Here is a 20,337-nt window from a genome sequence, read left to right on the forward strand (position 1 = left end):
TAGTTACACTTATCAGAACACAAAGGAGCAACACGTATGATGTACTGTACACCTGAGAGAAATCTGGTGAAAAACAGATATGTCTGCATTTTGTAAATAGACTGTATTTATATAGTATATATTTATATTCTAGTCTTAACAACTACTCAAAGTGCTTTTACATACTACAGGAACCATTCTTCACTGCCTTACCCAATGGAATTTTGACATGGGACTGCAGGGCCAGGGAACAGACCACCAACCTTCAGATTGGCAGGCAAGCGCTCTACTACTGAACCGCAACAACAAAACAACATGAAAAATGTTCTTATTCAAACAAATGACGCAACCACTAATGGATGAACCTGCTGCATTTATGCCTAAAAAGTTACACTGGTAAAATAAAATTTAAATAGCTCACGTTACTGTATTGTTGAACAGTAATTTAATTTAATGTTGTATGTGGCGTTTTCTTGTGCAAGTGTTCCATTGTGCACCCTGCTCGAACCTCCTACTTTACCCCAGTGGAAATATAAATATTAATACAAGTGTTTGAGGAATATAAAGATGTATTTAGAGAGCAATTCTGGGGATTGCGAGGAAGAGGGCCATCGTCTTCCACAGCCCAACTTGGCGTTGTAAGATGTTCAGCATTGGCCCATGACTTTCCTATAGCTCCCTTTGAAACAACTGTACAACGTGTACTTAGAGAAAAAGATTTTTAAAAAAACAATCTAAAAATGGACCACATAAGGTTGCAGATTAAATACTTTACAGTAAACATATATTACTGCATTTCTTTTTAGATTTCCACTGATAAATGAAATGTCAGTGTTGTTGAGAAGTTGCAATGCAATATCATGGCAAACAGGATTGATCTGCATGCAAAATAAGAACAAACAATATTCAAAAATGTATTAAAACATTTTTATTTGCCAATTTCTGTTCACTTTGGCCTAATTATTTTTTTTTTTCTATTTGTGTACACACATACAATCATATGTTTTATCACAGTGACGTACAAATCTGTGTAGACAATTTAACATTGTTAATATTTGAGTATACATTTTACGTAACATGCTCCAAAGTTCCACACTTAAACTTCATTAAACACAAACATAAAACAAAAACTATAGCTGTGATTAAATTAGGACTATGACATGAATAAACTAAGATTAAATTAAATTAAATTAAATTAAATTAAATGAAAAAGCAATACCGTGCTGTTATCAGGAAGGGCATATCCAGTATGAACCCGTACGTGCGTAAAAATACAGTTATACACTACAGGTCAAAAGTTTGGGCTCACTTACAAATTCCATACAACTCCATAATAGACAGAATACCTGCTGATCTGAGTGGGGGGGCTGATCTTTAATACAATATCTACATTGGCTATTATCACCAACCATTCATCCAATGTTCCAAAGGCACATTCTGTTTACTAATCTAATATCATTTTAAAAAACTAACTAGAAAAACATTAGGGAACCTGTTTGCAATTATATAAGCACATAATGTAATCTGAAAACTGCTGCCCTGGTTAAAAACAATGCACTTGATCTCAGCTGGTATTCTGTCTACAATGGAGTGCAATGGACATTTTTAAACTTTTGACTGGTAGTGTATATTATAGGTGAGTGCGTTCAAAACAGGCCCAGATGATCCAGATAGTTAGTAACTAACCATAGAGAGACTGGATGCGTTGACACATCCCGGGGCAGAACAAAGGTGTCTGGGTTATTGTATGAGTACACAGGGTACATGAGAGCCCCAGGATCACAGAGTGAGACAGCCAGGGAGTGGCAAATCATGGCAGCCACCATGAAGAGGACGTAGCCTACAGCAGGAAACACAGAGTACAGGTTAGTTACAGCTCCTCTCCGTGATTATAGCATGTCAATACATACCCTGATAGTAGCAGTTAGTGAGTAAAAGATAACAAACTGAACGGTATTGAGCGGAAAGTGAGGACTCATCATCATCAAAATGAGGTCTCTCCAATGCCAGGGGCTGGGGCAAAGGCATGGGCAAGAGTGATCAGGGCCATCAAAGGGGTAAAAATCCCCATGTCTGTTGACAAGAAATCATACTCAGGTCAGGTTTTCCAAACCAAACAGAGCTGCAAGCCATGAAGAAGTATAAAATACACAAATCAGACGTAAATCAGAACAGGGTTTTTTAAATGCATCCTAGTGCCATGAGAGACACATTAAAACACCTATAGTTATAGCAAAGACGCTTTATGGGATGTCACAACCAATAACCTGATCACAGAGAGAGTAAGTCACTGGGAAAGACACAGGAAAAGTGATTGTGAACTCACTTGGCGACCAAAGGAGATCATGATGCAGCGGTGCCACTGTAGATTGTGTGAATCTAGAGGAGTGACTTTGGCCCAAACTGCAGAGCTTTCTCTATGGAGTCATTATCTCTGCCACAGGCATGTCAGGTGTGTAGTCTCTATCCTGGAGGCAAGAAAAGGGTTAGTTATTTAAATAATTAACGACATGCACTGCCTACATTAATTTCCTCACATTTTTCAGATCAGTCACCTGTAGGTAAGGCTGTTTTTCTCCCACTTGAGGTTACTTCCAAACGTGGAGAACCTGGCAATGTTGGTGTCTGGGACGCCACAGCGGGGCTTCTTCATCATCGCCATGGTGTCAGCATCCAGCGTCCCGGTGATCTGGAGGCCGAAGAACTTCTGCATCTCACTCAGCTTCCTGCTCACCTGGCTGATCCCGCGTCTGCTAGTTGGACCTTTCTCCTCTGTTAGGTTGAAGAATTTCTTCAGGTAGCTCTGTAAAAAAGAACAGGACTTTGATACTTAAACATGCATCAGCTGCAGACTGTACATACTACAATCTATGTAGGAAGAAGAGATCTGTTTGTTAATATGCAGAACTTTTACAGCAGCTTCCCACATTTTTGTCCGTACAGCGTAACATTAACATTTCTGGATAAATTCAAGTTTCCACATGCACTTTAATGAAAATAGTGAGACAACTTGAGAAAGAAACAAGACAAAGCAGAAAAACATACCTCTGCAAATCTCATCTCGCCCAGTAACATGCGATATTGGCACGCAGTAAACTGCGACAGCCAGGCTCACTAGAATACACAGATTAAGTATCATGTTTGGTGAATGCAACAGTGTTTCGTGCTGCAGCACGCTGTTTTATAGGCTGAGGACCGGGCGTGTTACACAACTACGTCCTTCAATCAGTGACTCAATATTGCTTTTATGGGTACGAGAGGAAGTTGTTGTTTGATTGCTCACCCAACAAAAAAGTTTCCCAAAACAGACACTAATTATGACGACACACCACGTTTTTTTACGTGTAACAGGACTATGCCTGGTGAATTAAAGATTACATTCTACAATCTCATGAATCTGCCATAGGTTAGGGTTGTACTACTACAGTGTCTCTTCTTCAGATCCACTTATTTTTGCATGAGTTCTCAGTTTTCTAAAAGACAACTCATGGCTTGGAAATGATTTTACCAAAAAATCTATGAAAAAGCCAATATAACATTTTGAATTTGTACTTGATACAGATGTGCCTTAATAGTTCATTCAACATTTGGTCAGATAGATGGGTCAGTGTGTGTTTTTGGTCATTTGATTTTCATTCATGAACAGGTATTAAAAAACTAAAAAACAGGGGTATTTGATTTTTGTTTTAAAAACCAAAATTGAAAATTTAAATACAAAACCTTTTCCTTTTCATGGTCCAAAACGGATGAACAAAATTAAAAAAAGACTTGATTCATTTTTCTATTTCATACAACAAAAAAATATCATCACTAGAAAACAGAAACGAAAAAAAGCTGTTTTTTCATATTCTCAGACCAATAGACTGATGCGCCGTGTAGTGAAAAGAGGCCGCTTCATGGTAACGCTATCTAACTAGCGTGACACATATTTCGTTCAAATTAAAACTTGTTACTTGCTACGTTAGATAGACATCGACCAGTACATCGTTTTCAGGAACAGTAAAACAAGTATGTCTCAGCGAAGAAGACATGACTGGAGAATAACTTAGTCGCATATTTCAGGTAAAAGAAATCTGTATGTTCTCTAGGCTAGGGGATCAGTCTCTGAGGGTTAGCCGGTCAACCTGACCCTAGACGAGCTGTTCGATCGTAATTGTTAGCCTTATTTAAATGACATTTAGACATTTAGAATTTGGAGAAGTTTTACTCTCAGCATTCACTGAAGAAACTGCACTGATGGTTGTGTAATGAACACTTTCTAACAGGTCTCAACTCGTAGTCTGTACCTGACTAAGGATGCAATTGTAGCAGTGTTTCCGGGAGCATCGGGCGTGTTCAGCATTCCACCTTACTGCAGGAGGTCATTATGACGTTCACTGTGAGGACGAGGAGTTAGCACGGGCCAACACTTTCACATTCATGCGAACACCTTCGACTACTGCGAGTCACCGGCCTCAGCCTCCCCAGAGCAGTCATCAAACATTTCAAAAGTAATGTTGTCCTAATGGTTGTTAATTAACAGTGATATGATTTATTTTTTAAAGTACTAATTAGATGACAGGATAGGAAATAATAAAAAATGTAAATGTAATTCATTACAAAACACCATAATAGTTAACATTTGTGTGGCTCAGTGTGAGATTGGATGGGATTGGTTGGTGGTTAAATCCCTGTTGGTTCAAGCCCATATCCTGTGTACCGTGTTGAAGTGTCCTTGGGCAAGACACGAACCCCAAATGGCCCCCGATGCTGCGCCTTTGGTGTGTAAATGTGTGTGAGTGTTTATCTGATGAGCAGGTGCACACACTGTGCAGCTGGCCACAGTGATGAATGTGTGAATGGTTCTTGTACTATGTAAAGCGCTTTGAGAGTTGTAAGACTAGAAAAGCGCTATATAAATACGTCCATTTACATTTGATGATATGCTCATATCAACTACAGTTGCCATTCGTTTGAGTGTGTAATTATATTTATATTTATATTAATATTTATTACTCATTACAATTAATATTTCCCCTTGACTTGCCAAGTGGCAATATGGTTATTGTTAATTACAAAATACATGACCATTAACCATTGCATGGTTTATAAAGACCTGTGTGTGTCATATCAATTGTTTTGATTTTTTCCAGACCACTGTCCCTGCTGAGGTCGTTGGTGGGAGGTTGATTCCCAGCAAATGGTGGTGGTCATGTTTGGAATGTGAGGCTAATCCAGGGGATCACGGGAAAAGACAAGATGCCATTGAGCGCCTCACTGATGTACCACTGATGCCAGCGGTCGGGGTAATCTATTGGACCTCGTCTGTAGGAACAAAATCGTGGCGCGTTGAAGATTAGATGATACAATATCTACGACTGAACCATCCCTAAGCTGTAATGTGTGTTTTCCGGTTCACACATACTCAAAGGGTAACAGCACTGGAAACAGAAGCACAAAGATTTGCTGTGCAAGAAAGGGAATTCGGAGTTTCAGGGTAAAAAAGGAGGCAAATGAGGTAATCTTAAGGAACACTTAATGACTTATGTGACTTTGTCTTATTCACCGTGTCCCCCAAAGTTAGGTAAGTCCTAACATACACTTCTCATCTCTGTGTATTTCGTAACTCTGTCTGACGGCCCCACGCTAGCTAGCTTAGCAATGATTGGATTCTATCTAGGTTCTATCTACGGGTTTATCTAGCCTACTGTTCCCAATAAGTGACAGAATAATAATCTGGGGGATACAGTGAACAACCTAAAATCCCAACGTCTCGACATGTTCCTTAAACAATGACATCAATCTTTTTTTACAAACATTGAATTGCATTGTGTTTTTAAATGTAATGTTCACTTATCTTACCTATTGTTACTATTCTGACTACTAAAAAAAGTTTTTTAAATCAGCCCGTTGGCCTACCATCCATTACCACTTCTGTACAGTGACTCTACAAGTGTGGGACAGAGATTAATAAAAAAGTTGACAGGCTTCAGACACCCTTTTTTTATTTAGTCCAATAATCTAAGGTTGAATTTGAGCTCACCCATCCCCCTGCTGTTTTGTTGTGTGTCAGACAAGTGTTGTTTTGAACAGATGATTACATAGTGGTGCCCTGACTTGGCCAAGCTACATTCATAAAAATAAAACTGCTTTTGTTGTTAAGTTGTGTTTCTTTCCCCTTTTCTAACTTCTCAAAAAAAGGTTAGGCTATCACCCCACACAGTTACCAAAGCAACAATAACACAACCAGTATAATTTTATTAACTTTCTTTCCCCTTGTTAACAGCCGAAAAGGGAATCCCTGGTCCATGGTCTTCTTGGCCTCATCATAACTGAGGAAACAGAGACAGTGATTACACTGATTGAAATATGTAAACCATCTTGTAAAACATCATCACGCCTACATCACGTCACCTGAATTAATTTCACATCATTTGATCATTTGAACGCACCTGTAGTAGGAGCTGCCTACAAAGAAGTGAATGCGTTCCAAACAGGCCCAGATGATCCAGATAGTTAGTACTAACCATAGAGAGACTGGATGCCGTTGACATCATCCCGGGGCAGAACAAAGGTGTCTGGGTTATTGTATGAGTACACAGGGTACATGAGAGCACAGGATCATACAGAGTGAGACAAGCCAGGGAGTGCCAAACTCAGGGCAGCCACCATGAAGAGGAAGTAGCCTACAGCAGGAAACACAGAAGTACAGGTTAGTAACAGCTCCTCTCCGTGATATAGCATGTCAATACATACACTGACAGTAGCAGTTAGTGAGTAAAAGAGAACAAACTGACCGGTATTTGAGCGGAAAGTGAAGGACCTCATCATCTCAAAATGAGCGTCTCCTCCAATGCCAGGGCTGGGGAAAGGCATGGGCAAGGTGCCATCAGGGCCATCAAAGGGGTAAAAATCCCCATGTTCTGTTGACAAGAATCATACTCAGGTCAGGTTTCCAAACCAAACCGAGCTGCAAGCCATGAAGAAGTATAAAAATACACAAATCAGACGTAAATCAGAACAGGGGTTTTTAAAATGCATCCTAGTGCCATGAGAGACACATTAAAAACACATATAGTTATAGCAAAGACGCTTTATGGGATGTCACAACCAATAACCTGATCACAGAGAGAGTAAGTCATGGGAAAGACACAGGAAAGTGATTGTGAACTCACCTTGGCGACCAAAGGAGATCATGATTGTCAGCGGTGCCACTGTAGATTCGTTGGAATCCAGAGGAGTGACTTTGGCCCAAACCTGCAGAGCTTTCTCTATGGGGTCATCTATCTTGCCACAGGCATGTCAGGTGTGTAGTTCTCTATCTGTGGGACAGAAAAGGGTTAGTTATTTTAAATAATTAACGACATGCACTGCCTACATTAAGTTTCTCTGACACATTCTCCTCCAGATCAGTCACCTGTAGGTAAGGCTGTTTTTCTCCCACTTGAGGTTACTTCAAACGTGGAGAACCTGGCAATGTGGTGTCTGGGACGCCACAGCGGGGCTTCTTCATCATCGCATGGTGTCAGCATCCAGCGTCCCGGTGATCTGGAGGCGAAGAATCTCTGCATCCACTCAGTTCTTCTGCTCACTGGCTGATCCCGCGTCGCTAGTTGGACTTTCTCCTCTGTTAGGTTGAAGAATTTCTTCAGGTAGCTCTGTAAAAAAGAACAGGACTTTGTACTTAAACATGATCAGCGCAGACTGTACATACATAATCTATGTAGGAAGAAGAGATCTGTTTGTTAATATGCAGAACATTTACAGCAGCTTCCCACAATTTTTTGCCTGTACAGCGTACATAACATTTCTGGATAAATTCAAGTTTCCACGCACTTTAATGAAAATAGTGAGACAACTTGAAGAACAGACAAAGCTTAGAAACATGAAAACATACCTCTGCAAAATCTTCATCTGCCCAGTAACATGCGATATTGGCACGCAGTAAACTGCGACAGCCAGGCTCACTAGAAACACAGATTGAAAGTATTCATGTTTGTGAATGAACATGTGTTCTGTGCTGCAGGCAGTGTTATATAGGCTGAGGACCGGGCGTGTTACCAACTACGTCCTTCAATCAGTGACTCAATATTGCTTTATGGGTACGAGAGGAAGTTGTGTTTGATTGCTCACCCAACAAAAAAGTTCCCAAAACAAGACACTAATTAGACGAACACCACGTTTTTTTACGTGTAACAGACATGCCTGGTGAATTAAAGATTACATTCTACAATCTCATGAATCTGCATGGGTTAGGGTTTGTACTACTACATGTGTCTCTCTCTCAGATCCCACTTTTTTGCATGAGTTCTCAGTTTTCTAAAAGACAACTCATGGCTTGGAAATGATTTTTACAAAAAAATCTAATGAAAAAGCCAATATAACATTTGGAATTTGTACTTGAATACAGATGTGCCTTAAAGTTCATTCAACATTTGGTCAGAGAGTGGGTCAGTGTGTTTTTGGTCATTTGATTTCATTCATGAACAGGTATTAAAAAACTAAAAACAGTGGGTATTTGATTTTGTTTTAAAAACCAAAATTGAAAATTTAAATACAAAACATTTTTCCTTTTCATGGTCCAAAACGGATGAACAAAATTAAAAAAAAAGACTTGATTTTCATTTTTCTATCATACAACAAAACATATCATCACTAGAAAACAGAAACGAAAAAAAGCCTGTTTTTCATATTCTCAGACCAATGAGACTGATGCCGCCGTGTAGTGAAAAGAGGCCGCTTCATGTGTAACGCTCATCTAACTAGCGTGAACATATTTCTGTTCAAATTAAAACTTGTTTACTTGCTACGTTAGATAGACATCGACCAGTACATCGTTTTCAGGAACAGTAAAACAAGTAGTCTCAGCGAAGAAGACATGACTGGAGAATACTTAGTCGCATATTTCAGGTAAAAGAAATCTGTATGTTCTCTAGGCTAGGGGATCAGTTTGAGGGTTACGGTAACCTGACCCTAGACGAGAGTTTTCGATCGTTAATGTGTTAGCCTTATTTAAATGACATTTAGACATTTAGAATTTGGAGAAGTTTTACTCTCAGCATTCACTGAAGAAACTGCACTGAGTGGTTGTGTAATGAACACTTTCTTAACAGGTCTCAACTCGTAGTCTGTACCTGACTAAGGATGCAATTGTAGCAGTGTTTTCGGGAGCATCGGCGTGTTCAGCTCATTCACCCTTACTGCAGGAGGTCATTATGACGTTCACTGTGAGGACGAGGACGTTAGCACGGGCCAACGTTTCAACATTCATGCGAACACCTTCGACTACTGCGAGTTCACCGGCCTCAGCCTCCCCCAGAGCAGTCACTCAAACATTTAAAAGTAATGTTGTCCTAATTGGTTGTAATTAACAGTGATATGATTTATTTTTTAAAGTACAATTAGATGACCGGATAGGAAATAATAAAAATGTAAATGTATTCATACAAACACCCATAATTAGTTAACATTTGTGTGGCTCAGTGGTAGTTGGATGGGATGGTTGGTGGTTAATCCCTGTTGGTTCAGCCCATATCCTGGTACCGTGTTGAAGTGTCCTTGGGCAAGACACTGAACCCCAAATGGCCCCCGATGCTGCGCCTTTGGTGTGTAATGTGTGTGAGTGGTTATCTGATGAGCAGGTGTGCACCTTGTACGGCAGCCTTGGCCACAGTGCATGAATGTGTGAATGGTTCTTGTACTATGTAAAAGCGCTTTGAGTAGTTGTAAGACTAGAAAAGCGCTATATAAATACAGTCATTTACATTTGAGATATGCTCATATCAACTACAGTTGCCATTCTTTGACGTGTTGTTGTGATAACATTTAAATACTTTAATAATGCATTTCATTTACATTGTGTACATTAATTTTCCCCTTGCATCTGCCAAGTGGCAATATGGTTATTGTTAATTACAAAATACAGACCATTAACCATTGCATGGTTTATAAATGACCTGTGTGTGTATATCAATTGTTTTGATATTCTTCCAGACCACTGTCCCTGGTGAGGTCGTTGGTGGGAGGTTGATTCCCAAGAGAATGGTGGTGGTCAGGTTTTTGGAATGTGAGGTAATCTTCAGGGGATCACGGGAAAAGTACAAGATGCCATTGGAAGCTATGACCCTCACTGATGTACTCACTGATGCCCAGGTAATGCTATTTTGGAGTCTGAAGGAACAACGGTGGGTGACATTTAGTCCTTGAAGATTAGATGAAATAATTACTCATGACGAACCATCCACCTAAGCTGTAATGTGTGTTTTCCAGGTTTCCACACTACTCCAAAGGGTAACAGCACTGGAAACAGAATGCACAAAGATCTTGCTGTGCAAGAAAGGGAATTCAGGAGTTTCAGGGTAAAAAAGGAGGCAAATGGGTAATCTTAAGGAACACTTAATGACTATGTGACTTTGTCTCATTCACCGTGTCCCCCAAAGTTAGATAAGTCCATACATACACTTCTCATCTCTGTGTATTTCGTAACTCTGTCTGACGGCCCACACGCTAGCCTAGCTTAGCAATGATCCTGGATTCTATCTAGGTTCTATCTAGGGTTCTATCAGCCTACTGTTCCCAATAAGTGACAGAATAATAATCTGGGGGATACAGTGAACAACCAAAATCCCAAGTCTGACATGTTCCTTTAAACAATGACATCAATCTTTTTTGTACAAACATTGAATTGCATTGTGTTTTTAAAGTAATGTTCACTTCTCTTACCTATTGTTACTATTCGACTACTAAAAAAAATGTTTTTAAATCAGCCCGTTGGCTACCCTATCCTACCACTTCTGTACAGTGACTTCTACAATGTTGGGACAGAGATTAATAAAAAAGTTGACAGGCTCTCAGACACCCTTTTTTTATTTAGTCCAATAATCAAGGTTGAATTTGAGCTCATCCCCATCCCCCTGCTGTTTGTTGTGTGTCAGACAAGTGTCTTGTTTTGAAACAGATGCATTACATAGTGGCTGCCCTGACTTGGCCAAGCTACTTCATAAAAATAAAACTTGCTTTTGTTGTTAGTTGTGTTTCTTTCCCCTTCTAACTTCTTCAAACAAAAGGTTAGGCTATCACCCCACCACAGTTACCAAAGCAACAAAACACAACCAGTATATATTATTTAACTTCTTTCCCCTTGTAACAGCCGAAAAGATGACGAAGCGCAGGCATTGGAGAGGTCACTGAGAAGTTAGAAGAGCTGTGCTGGCATCCCAGAGCCTTCCAGAATCCCTGCAGCAATCGAGAGTCACAACCTGGCTGCCACTCAGAGAGTCCTGAATCATACCGCATACAGACCATCAAGAAGGACTCTGCGTGTTTGTTTGAGAATAAGTATGCAATAGATTTTGTCCCACGTGAAAGATAATTCTGGATCCATTTTATTTTTTGTGAAGAATTTGAGATTTCCACATACAAATCATGTTTTACATTCTCTACCCAAGATCAGCTGTCTCATCCACAACAATTAACGCATTTACTGATGCAACCTTTCTGTAACAGCTCATGGTGTATGATACAAAACAAAGACATTTTTTAAGCACTAAAGTTGTACACTTGTTCTGTAAAAATTAAACACTATCATCCCATAAATCTAGAAAACTTTAAGGACAGACAGGATAAATGAGAAAGACACATATTTTGTTTTTTCAGAGTTCATCGAGGAACTAGTCTTCACACGTGTTGTTGAGCATTCTTGGTTGCAAAACATGGTGGAACAGTGGCAGGAGGACATAGCCCCTCACAAGATCATAGCCGCTGAAAGCCCACACTCTCTGATCTGTATCGAGATCAAAAGAAAATACTTTTCAACATATGCATGTACTGTACATAAGATACATAAGGTAGTATTGACAATATTGTCAGATTAGGAACTTGGGGTAGATAAGGAGAACACATACCTTTAAAGAGAAGGACTCTGTCTGACTGTTGGCTTTCATAAGCAGCGTCGATGTTGGTGGGAGCATTGGGCCAGAAGTTTGTGATGAGACTTTGCTCGGGTGTATTGCTCTGAGGGTAGCTCCGCCAGAAGAAGCTGAGAACACACAAGAACATAAAATAGTTTATAATTCACACTGTGCAGAGAAAACACTCTTAATGAACAACAGCATTCTGATTTTTGAGCATTGGACTGTATGTCTGCTTTACCGGTCCTTGAAGAAGAGCATCTCTCCTCGCAGGGTGGCGACAGCATCCAGGACCAGGGTTGAATCACAGACATCAGGGGTGGTGGGGGGCTGAGGTTTATCTTTATCTCCATCCGTATCAGGGTTTGGACCTGGACGTTAAATAAAATCACAATCTCATTACAACAATTAAACCAAGTGTTATGTGCTATGTGTACAACAGGCTGGTCTTTTGAACCATTCGTGCATACAGCTACAAAAAGTACTGTAATGGGTATGTATTCCACGTATTTATTACTGTATGCACCATGTTGAGTGCTGCTGTATAAGACCATCCTGGGGAGACCTTCACCCAGGAAATGTGTGTTCATGTCCCTGGAGTACTACTTAAGAGGACAGGTGTTTAAACCAAAACTACTTTTTTCTAACCTGGACAAATTGTTCTGGTGCCAGAACATAACTTTCGTTAATATTTTGTCGGCTAAACAGCCCCTGAAAGACCGTCTCCTCACTGTGCCATTTCCTAGGCTTACAGTAACATTTCGGCGAATAAACTTAACTGACCGTTAAACTTTATCGTCATGTGACCATCCAGCGGTCTTAATTTTGTAAGATATCAAACAAACTGGTTAATGTCACAACTTCCTCTCGTACCCTAAAAAGCAATATTAGTCACGGATTGAAGGGTAGTTGTGTAACACGCCCGGTCCTCCGCTATATACCGCTGCCTGCACACAGAAACATGTTGCATTCAACCACATGAATACTTTCATCTGTGTATTCTAGTGAGCCTGCTGTCGCAGTTTACTGCGTGCCAATATCGCATGTTACTGGGCGAGATGAGGATTTTGCAGAGGTATGTTTTCTTGCTTTGTCTTGTTCTTCAAGTTGTCTCACTATTTTTCATTAAAGTGCATGTGGAAACTTGAATTTATCCAGAAATGTTAATGTTACGCTGTACAGGACAAAAATGTGGGAAGCTGCTGTAAATAGTTCTGCATATTAACAAACAGATCTCTTCTTCCTACATAGATTGTAGTATGTACAGTCTGCAGCTGATGCATGTTTAAGTATCAAAGTCCTGTTCTTTTTACAGAGCTACCTGAAGAAATCTTCAACCTAACAGAGGAAAGGTCCAACTAGCAGACGCGGGATCCAGGTGAGCAGGAAGCTGAGTGAGATGCAATTCTTCGGCCTCCAGATCACCGGGACGCTGGATGCTGACACCATGGCGATGATGAAGAAGCCCCGCTGTGGCGCCCAGACACCACATTGCCAGGTTCTCCACGTTTGGAAGTAACCTCAAGTGGAGAAAAACAGCCTTACCTACAGGTGACTGATCTGAAAAGAAACATGTAGAGAAAGTTAATGTAGCGTGCATTCTTTAATTATTTAAATATAACTAACCCTTTTCTGTCCTACAGGATAGAGAACTACACACCTGACATGCCTGTGGCAGAGATAGATGACCCATAGAGAAAGCTCTGCAGGTTTGGGCCAAAGTCACTCCTCTGAGATTCACACGAATCTACAGTGGCACCGCTGACATCATGATCTCCTTTGGTCGCCGTGAGTTCACATCACTTTTCCGTGTCTTTCCCAGTGACTTACTCTCTCTGTGATCAGTTATTGGTTGTGACATCCCATAAAGCGTCTTTGCTATAACTATATGTGTTTTAATGTGTCTCTCATAGCACTAGGATGCTTTTAAACCCCTGTTCTGATTTACGTCGATATGGTATTTTTATACTTCTCATGGCTTGCAGCTCTGTTTGGTTTGGAACCTGACCTGAGTAGTTTCTTGTCAACAGAACATGGGGATTTTTACCCCTTTGATGCCCTGATGGCACTCTTGCCCATGCCTTTGCCCCAGCCCCTGGCATTGGAGGAGACGCTCATTTTGATGATGATGAGTCCTTCACTTTCCGCTCAAATACCGGTCAGTTTGTTATCTTTTACTCACTAACTGCTACTATCAGTGTATGTATTGACATGCTATAATCACGGAGAGGAGCTGTAACTAACCTGTACTTCTGTGTTTCCTGCTGTAGGCTACGTCCTCTTCATGGTGGCTGCCCATGAGTTTGGCCACTCCCTGGGCTTGTCTCACTCTGATGATCCTGGTGCTCTCATGTACCCTGTGTACTCATACAATAACCCAGACACCTTTGTTCTGCCCCGGGATGATGTCAACGGCATCCAGTCTCTCTATGGTTAGTACTAACTATCTGGATCATCTGGGCCTGTTTTGAACGCAATCACATTAACCAGTTTGTTTGATATCTTACAAAATTAAGACCGCTGGATGGTCACATGACGATAAAGTTTAACGGTCAGTTAAGTTTATTCGCCGAAATGTTACTGTAAGCCTAGGAAATGGCACAGTGAGGAGACGGTCTTTCAGGGGCTGTTAGCCGACAAATATTAACGAAAGTTATGTTCTGGCACCAGAACAATTTGTCCAGGTTAGAAAAAGTGGTTTTGGTTTAAACACCTGTCCTCTTAAGTAGTACTCCAGGACATGAACCACCATTTCCTGGGGAAGGTCTCCCCAGGATGGTCTTATACAGCAGCACTCAACATGGTGCATACAGTAATAAATACGTGGATACATACCCATTACAGTACTTTTGTAGCTGTATGCACGAATGGTTCAAAAGACCAGCCGGTTGTACACATAGCACATAACACTTGGTTTAATTGTTGTAATGAGATTGTGATTTATTTAACGTCCAGGTCCAAACCCTGATACGGATGGAGATAGATAAACCTCAGCCCCCCACCACCCCTGAGTCTGTGTCCCCCCTGTCCTGGATTGCTGTCGCCACCCTGCGAGGAGAGATGCTCTTCTTCAAGGACCGTAAGCAGACATACAGTCCAATGCTCAAAATCAGAATGCTGTTGTTCATTAAGAGTGTTTTCTCTGCACAGTGTGATTAAACACTATTTTATGTCTTGTGTGTTCTCAGCTTCTTCTGGCGGAGCCTACCCTCAGAGCAATACACCCGAAAGTCTCATCACAAACTTTGGCCCAATGCTCCCACCAACATCGACGCTGCTTATGAAAGCCAACAGTCAGACAGAGTCCTTCTCTTAAAGTATGTGTTTCTCCTATCTCACCCCAAGTTCCTAACTGACAATATTGTCAATACTACCTTATGTATCTTATGTACAGTACATGCATATGTTGAAAAGTATTTTCTTTTGATCTCGATACAGATCAGAGAGTGTGGGCTTTCAGCGGCTATGATCTTGTGAGGGGCTATCCTAAATCACTTTCCAGTTTTGGTCTGCCCAAAAGTGTGAAGAAAATCGACGCAGCCCTCTATGACGCTGAATCCGGCAAGACTCTGTTCTTTGTAGGCAGCTCCTACTACAGGTGCGTTCAAATGATCAAATGATGTGAAATTAATTCAGGTGACGTGATGTAGGCGTGATGATGTTTTACAAGATGGTTTACATATTTCAATCAGTGTAATCACTGTCTCTGTTTCCTCAGTTATGATGAGGCCAAGAAGACCATGGACCAGGGATTCCCCAAGCAAGTGGATCAGACATTCTCGGGCCTGACCAGCAAGGTGACTGCTGCTTTCCAAGTCAACGGTGAGTTCCATTTAAAGCTGAACTGAGATTTCAGTCCAAACAACCATGGTGAGAATTGTTTTGCACAGGCACTAACATGGATTCTCTGTCCTGCAGGTTTTACTTACATCTACAGCGGACCGTACATGTTTGAGTACAGCCTGAGGACCAGGAGGTTGTTCCGTGTGCTGAGGAACAGCTACTTCCTGCGCTGCTCTAAAGCCTAGAGCAGTTTAATGGCCAAGCTGCTTATGTAGCCTCTCTGAATGAGAGTGAAGGAGTTAAAGTGTCCATGCCTATGCAAGAATATATTTTATAATATACACTACCAGTCAAAAGTTTAAAAATGTCCATTGCACTCCATTGTAGACAGAATACCAGCTGAGATCAAGTGCATTGTTTTTAACCAGGGCAGCAGTTTTCAGATTACATTATGTGCTTATATAATTGCAAACAGGTTCCCTATGTTTTTTCTAGTTAGTTTTTTAAAATGATATTAGATTAGTAAACAGAATGTGCCTTTGAACATTGGATGAATGGTTGGTGAAATAGCCAATGTAGATATTGTATTAAGAGCAGCCCCCCCACTCAGATCAGCAGTGTATCTGTCTATTATGGAGTTGTATGGAATTGTAAGTGGCCCAAACTTTTGACCTGTATGTGTAACTGTATTTTTACGCACTACGGGTTCATACTGGATATGCCCTTCCTGATACACAGCACGGTATTGCTTTTTCATTTAATTTAATTAATTTAATTTAATTTAATCTTATCTGATAGTCTAAGCTATAGTTTTTGTTTTATGTTTTGTGTTTAATAAGTTTAAGTGTGGAACTTTGGAGCATGTTACGTAAATTATACTCAAATATTAACATTTTAAATTGTCTACACAGATTTTACGTCACGTGAAAACTATGTTGTATGTGTGTCACAAATAGAAAAAAAAATAATTAGCCCAAGTGAACAGAATTGGCAAATAAAAATGTTTAATACATTTTGAATATTGTTTGTTCTTTTTTTGCATGCAGATCAATCCTGTTTGCCATGATATTGCATTGCAACTTCTCAACAACACTGACATTTCATTATCAGTGGAAATCTAAGAAATGCTTAATATATGTTTACTGTAAAGTATTAATCTGCACCTTATGTGGTCCATTTTTAGATTGTTTTAAAAATCTTTTCTCTAAGTACACGTTGTACAGTTGTTTCAAAGGGAGCTATAGGAAAGTCATGGGCCAATGCTGAACATCTTACAACGCCAAGTTGGGCTGTGGAAGACGATGGCCCTCTTCCTCGCAATCCCCGAATTGCTCTCTAAATACATCTTTATATTCCTCAAACACTTGTTAAATTTATATTTCCACTGGGGTAAAGTAGGAGTTCGAGCAGGGTGCACAATGGAACACTTGCACAAGAAAACGCCACATACAACATTAATTAAATTACTGTTCACAATACAGTAACGTGAGCTATTTAAATTTTATTTTACCAGTGTAACTTTTTAGGCATAAATGCAGCAGGTTCATCCATTAGTGGTTGCGTCATTTGTTGTAATAAGAACATTTTTCATGTTGTTTTGTTGTTGCGGTTCAGTAGTAAGCGCTTGCCTGCCAATCTGAAGGTTGGTGGTCGGTTCCTGGCCCGGCAGTCCCATGTCAAAATCCATTGGGTAAGGCAGTGAAGAATGGTTCTGTAGTATGTAAAAGCACTTTGAGTAGTTGTTAGACTAGAATAAATATATACTATATAAATACAGTCTATTTACAAAATGCAGACATATCTGTTTTTCACCAGATTTCTCTCGGTGTACAGTACATCATACTGGTTGCTCCTTTGTGTTTCTGAAAGTGTAACTAAATGTTTACTCAGTGCATATTTACACAATGCAAATCACCTGGAATAGATTAATGTGCTTTTAAAAATGATGTAACTGTAACTAAATGCTGGTAATAACCTTAACATGTTTTTAATTGTAAAACAAAAGTAAACACAACATGCCTATTCATTTTGAGTATAAAGTGGAAAATCTTACTCCTCTTCAAAAGGGATCTTAGACCAGAAAATGCCTCTGACAGACCATTAACCTGAAGTAGTTGTTGCCTGCTGTTCTCTCTGCATTTGGCACAGTGCACAGACGTCCCTGCCACTGTTCCACACATGTTTTGCAACCAAAGTGCTTCAACAAACAGTGTGAAGACTATTTCCTCGATGAACTCTGAAAAAACAAAATATGTGTCTTTCTCATTTATCCTGTCTGTCCTTAAAGTTTTCTAGATTTATGGATGAGAGTGTTTAATTTTTACAGAACAGTGTACAACTTAGTGCTTAAAAAGGTCTTTTTTTGGTATCATTACACCATGAGCTGTTACAGAAAGGTTTGCATCAGTAGATGCAGTATTGTTGTGGATGAGACAGCTGATCTTGGGTAGAGAATGTAAAAGATTTATGTGGAAATCTCAAATTCTTCACAAAAATAATTTCCAGAATTATCTTTCACTTGGGACAATATCTATGCATACTTAGTCATACAACAACACAGCAAGAGTCCTTGCTTGATGGTCTGTAGCTGTGGATGATTCAGGATGACTCTCGTGGCAGCCAGTTTGGTGAGCTCTCTGATTGCTGCAGGGATATCTGGAAGGCTCTGGGATGCCCACAAGCTCTCTAACCTTCTCAGTGACCTCTCCATCCTGCTCTTCGTCCTCTTTTCGGCTGTTACAAGGGAAAAAAGTTAATAAATATATACTGTGTTGTTTATTGTTGCTTGGGTAACTGTGTGGGTGATAGCCTAACCTTTTGTTGTGAAGAAGTAAAAGGAAAGAACACACCTTAACAACAAAGCAAGTTTTTTTTATGAATGTAGCTTGGCCAAGTCAGGGCAGCCACTATGTAATGCATCTGTTCAACAAGACACTTGTCTGACACACAAACAAAACAGCAGGGGATGGGGATGAGCTCAATTCAACCTTAGATTATGGACTAAATAAAAAAAGGGTGTCTGAGAGCCTGTCACTTTTATTAATCTCTGTCCCAAACATTGTAGAAGTCACTGTACAGAAGTGGTAATGGATAGGGTAGGCCAACGGGCTGATTTAAAAAACTTTTTTTAGTAGTCAGAATAGTACACTAGGTAAAGTAAGTGAACATTAACATTTAAAAACCCAATGCTTCAATGTTGTACAAAAAAGATTGATGTCATTGTTTAAAGGAACATGTCGAGACGTTGGGATTTTAGGTTGTTCACTGTATCCCCCAGATTATATTCTGTCACTTATTGGGAACAGTAGGCTAGATAAACCCGTGTAGTAACCTAGATAGAATCCAGGATCATTGCTAAGCTAGGCATCGGTGGGCCGTCACAGAGTTACGAAATACACAGAGATGAGAATGTATGTATGGCCTTATCTAACTTTGGGGGACCCGTGAATGAGACAAAGTCACAATAAGTCATTAAGTTTTCCTTAAGATTACCTCATTTGCCTCCTTTTTTACCCTGAAACTCCTGAATTCCTTTCTTGCACAGCAGAAATCTTTGTGCATTCTGTTTCCAGTGCTGTTACCCTTTGGAGTAGGTTGTGGAACCTGGAAAACACACATTACAGCTTAGGTGAGGGTTCAGTCTGAGTATTATGTATCATCTAATCTTCAAGGAACTAAATGTCACCCACCGTTGTTCCTTCAGACTCCAAATAGCATTACCCTGGGCATCAGTGGTACATCGTGAGGGTCATAGCTTCCAATGGCATCTTGTACTTTTCCCGTGATCCCCTGAAGATTAGCCTCACATTCCAAAAACCTGACCACCACCATTCTGCTGGAATCAACCTCCCACCAACGACCCAGCCAGGGACAGTGGTCTGGAAGAATATCAAAACAATTGATATGACACACACAGGTCATTTATAACCCTGCAATGTTTAATGGTCATGTATTTTGTAATTAACAATACCATATGCCACTTGGCAGAGTCAAGGGGAAATTAATGTACACAAGGTAAATGAAATGCATTATTAAAGTATTAAATGGTTATCACACAACACGTCAAAGAATGCACCTGTAGTTGATATGAGCATATCTCAAATGTAAATGGACTGTATTTAATAGCGCTTTTCTAGTCTTAACAACTACTCAAAGCGCTTTTACATAGTACAAGAACCATTCCACACACATTCATCACTGTGGCCAAGGCTGCCGTACAAGGTGCAACCTGCTCATCAGATAACACTCACACACATTAACACCACCAAGCGCAGCACGGGGCCTTTGGGGTTCAGTGTCTTGCCCAACACTTCAACACTGAACCAGGGATATGGGCTTGAACCAACAGGGATTTAACCACCAACCAATCCCATCCAATCTACCACTGAGCACACAAATGTAACTAATTATGGGTGTTTTGTATAAATTACATTTACATTTTTATTTATTTCCTCCGTCATCTAATTAGTACTTTAAAAAATAAATCAATCACTGTTATAACACCAATTTAGGACAACATTACTTTTGAAATGTTTGATACTGCTCTGGGGGAGGCTGAGGCCGGTGAACTCGCAGTAGTCGAAGGTGTTCGCATGAATGTGAAACGTTGGCCCGTGCTAACGTCCTCGTCCTCACAGTGAACTTCATAATGACCTCCTCAGTAAGGTGGAATGACTGAACACGCCCG

General features: G+C 40.2%; 1 pseudogene; it reads left to right on the forward strand.

Annotated features, from left to right (window-relative positions):
• The first annotated feature begins 12,356 nt into the window (after positions 1–12,356).
• On the forward strand, positions 12,357–16,058 carry LOC116700830 (collagenase 3-like; annotated as a pseudogene).
• Positions 16,059–20,337: the final 4,279 nt, after the last annotated feature.

Source organism: Etheostoma spectabile, chromosome 13 (genome assembly GCF_008692095.1).
Source record: "Etheostoma spectabile isolate EspeVRDwgs_2016 chromosome 13, UIUC_Espe_1.0, whole genome shotgun sequence".
NCBI classification, from domain to species: Eukaryota; Metazoa; Chordata; class Actinopteri; order Perciformes; family Percidae; genus Etheostoma; species Etheostoma spectabile.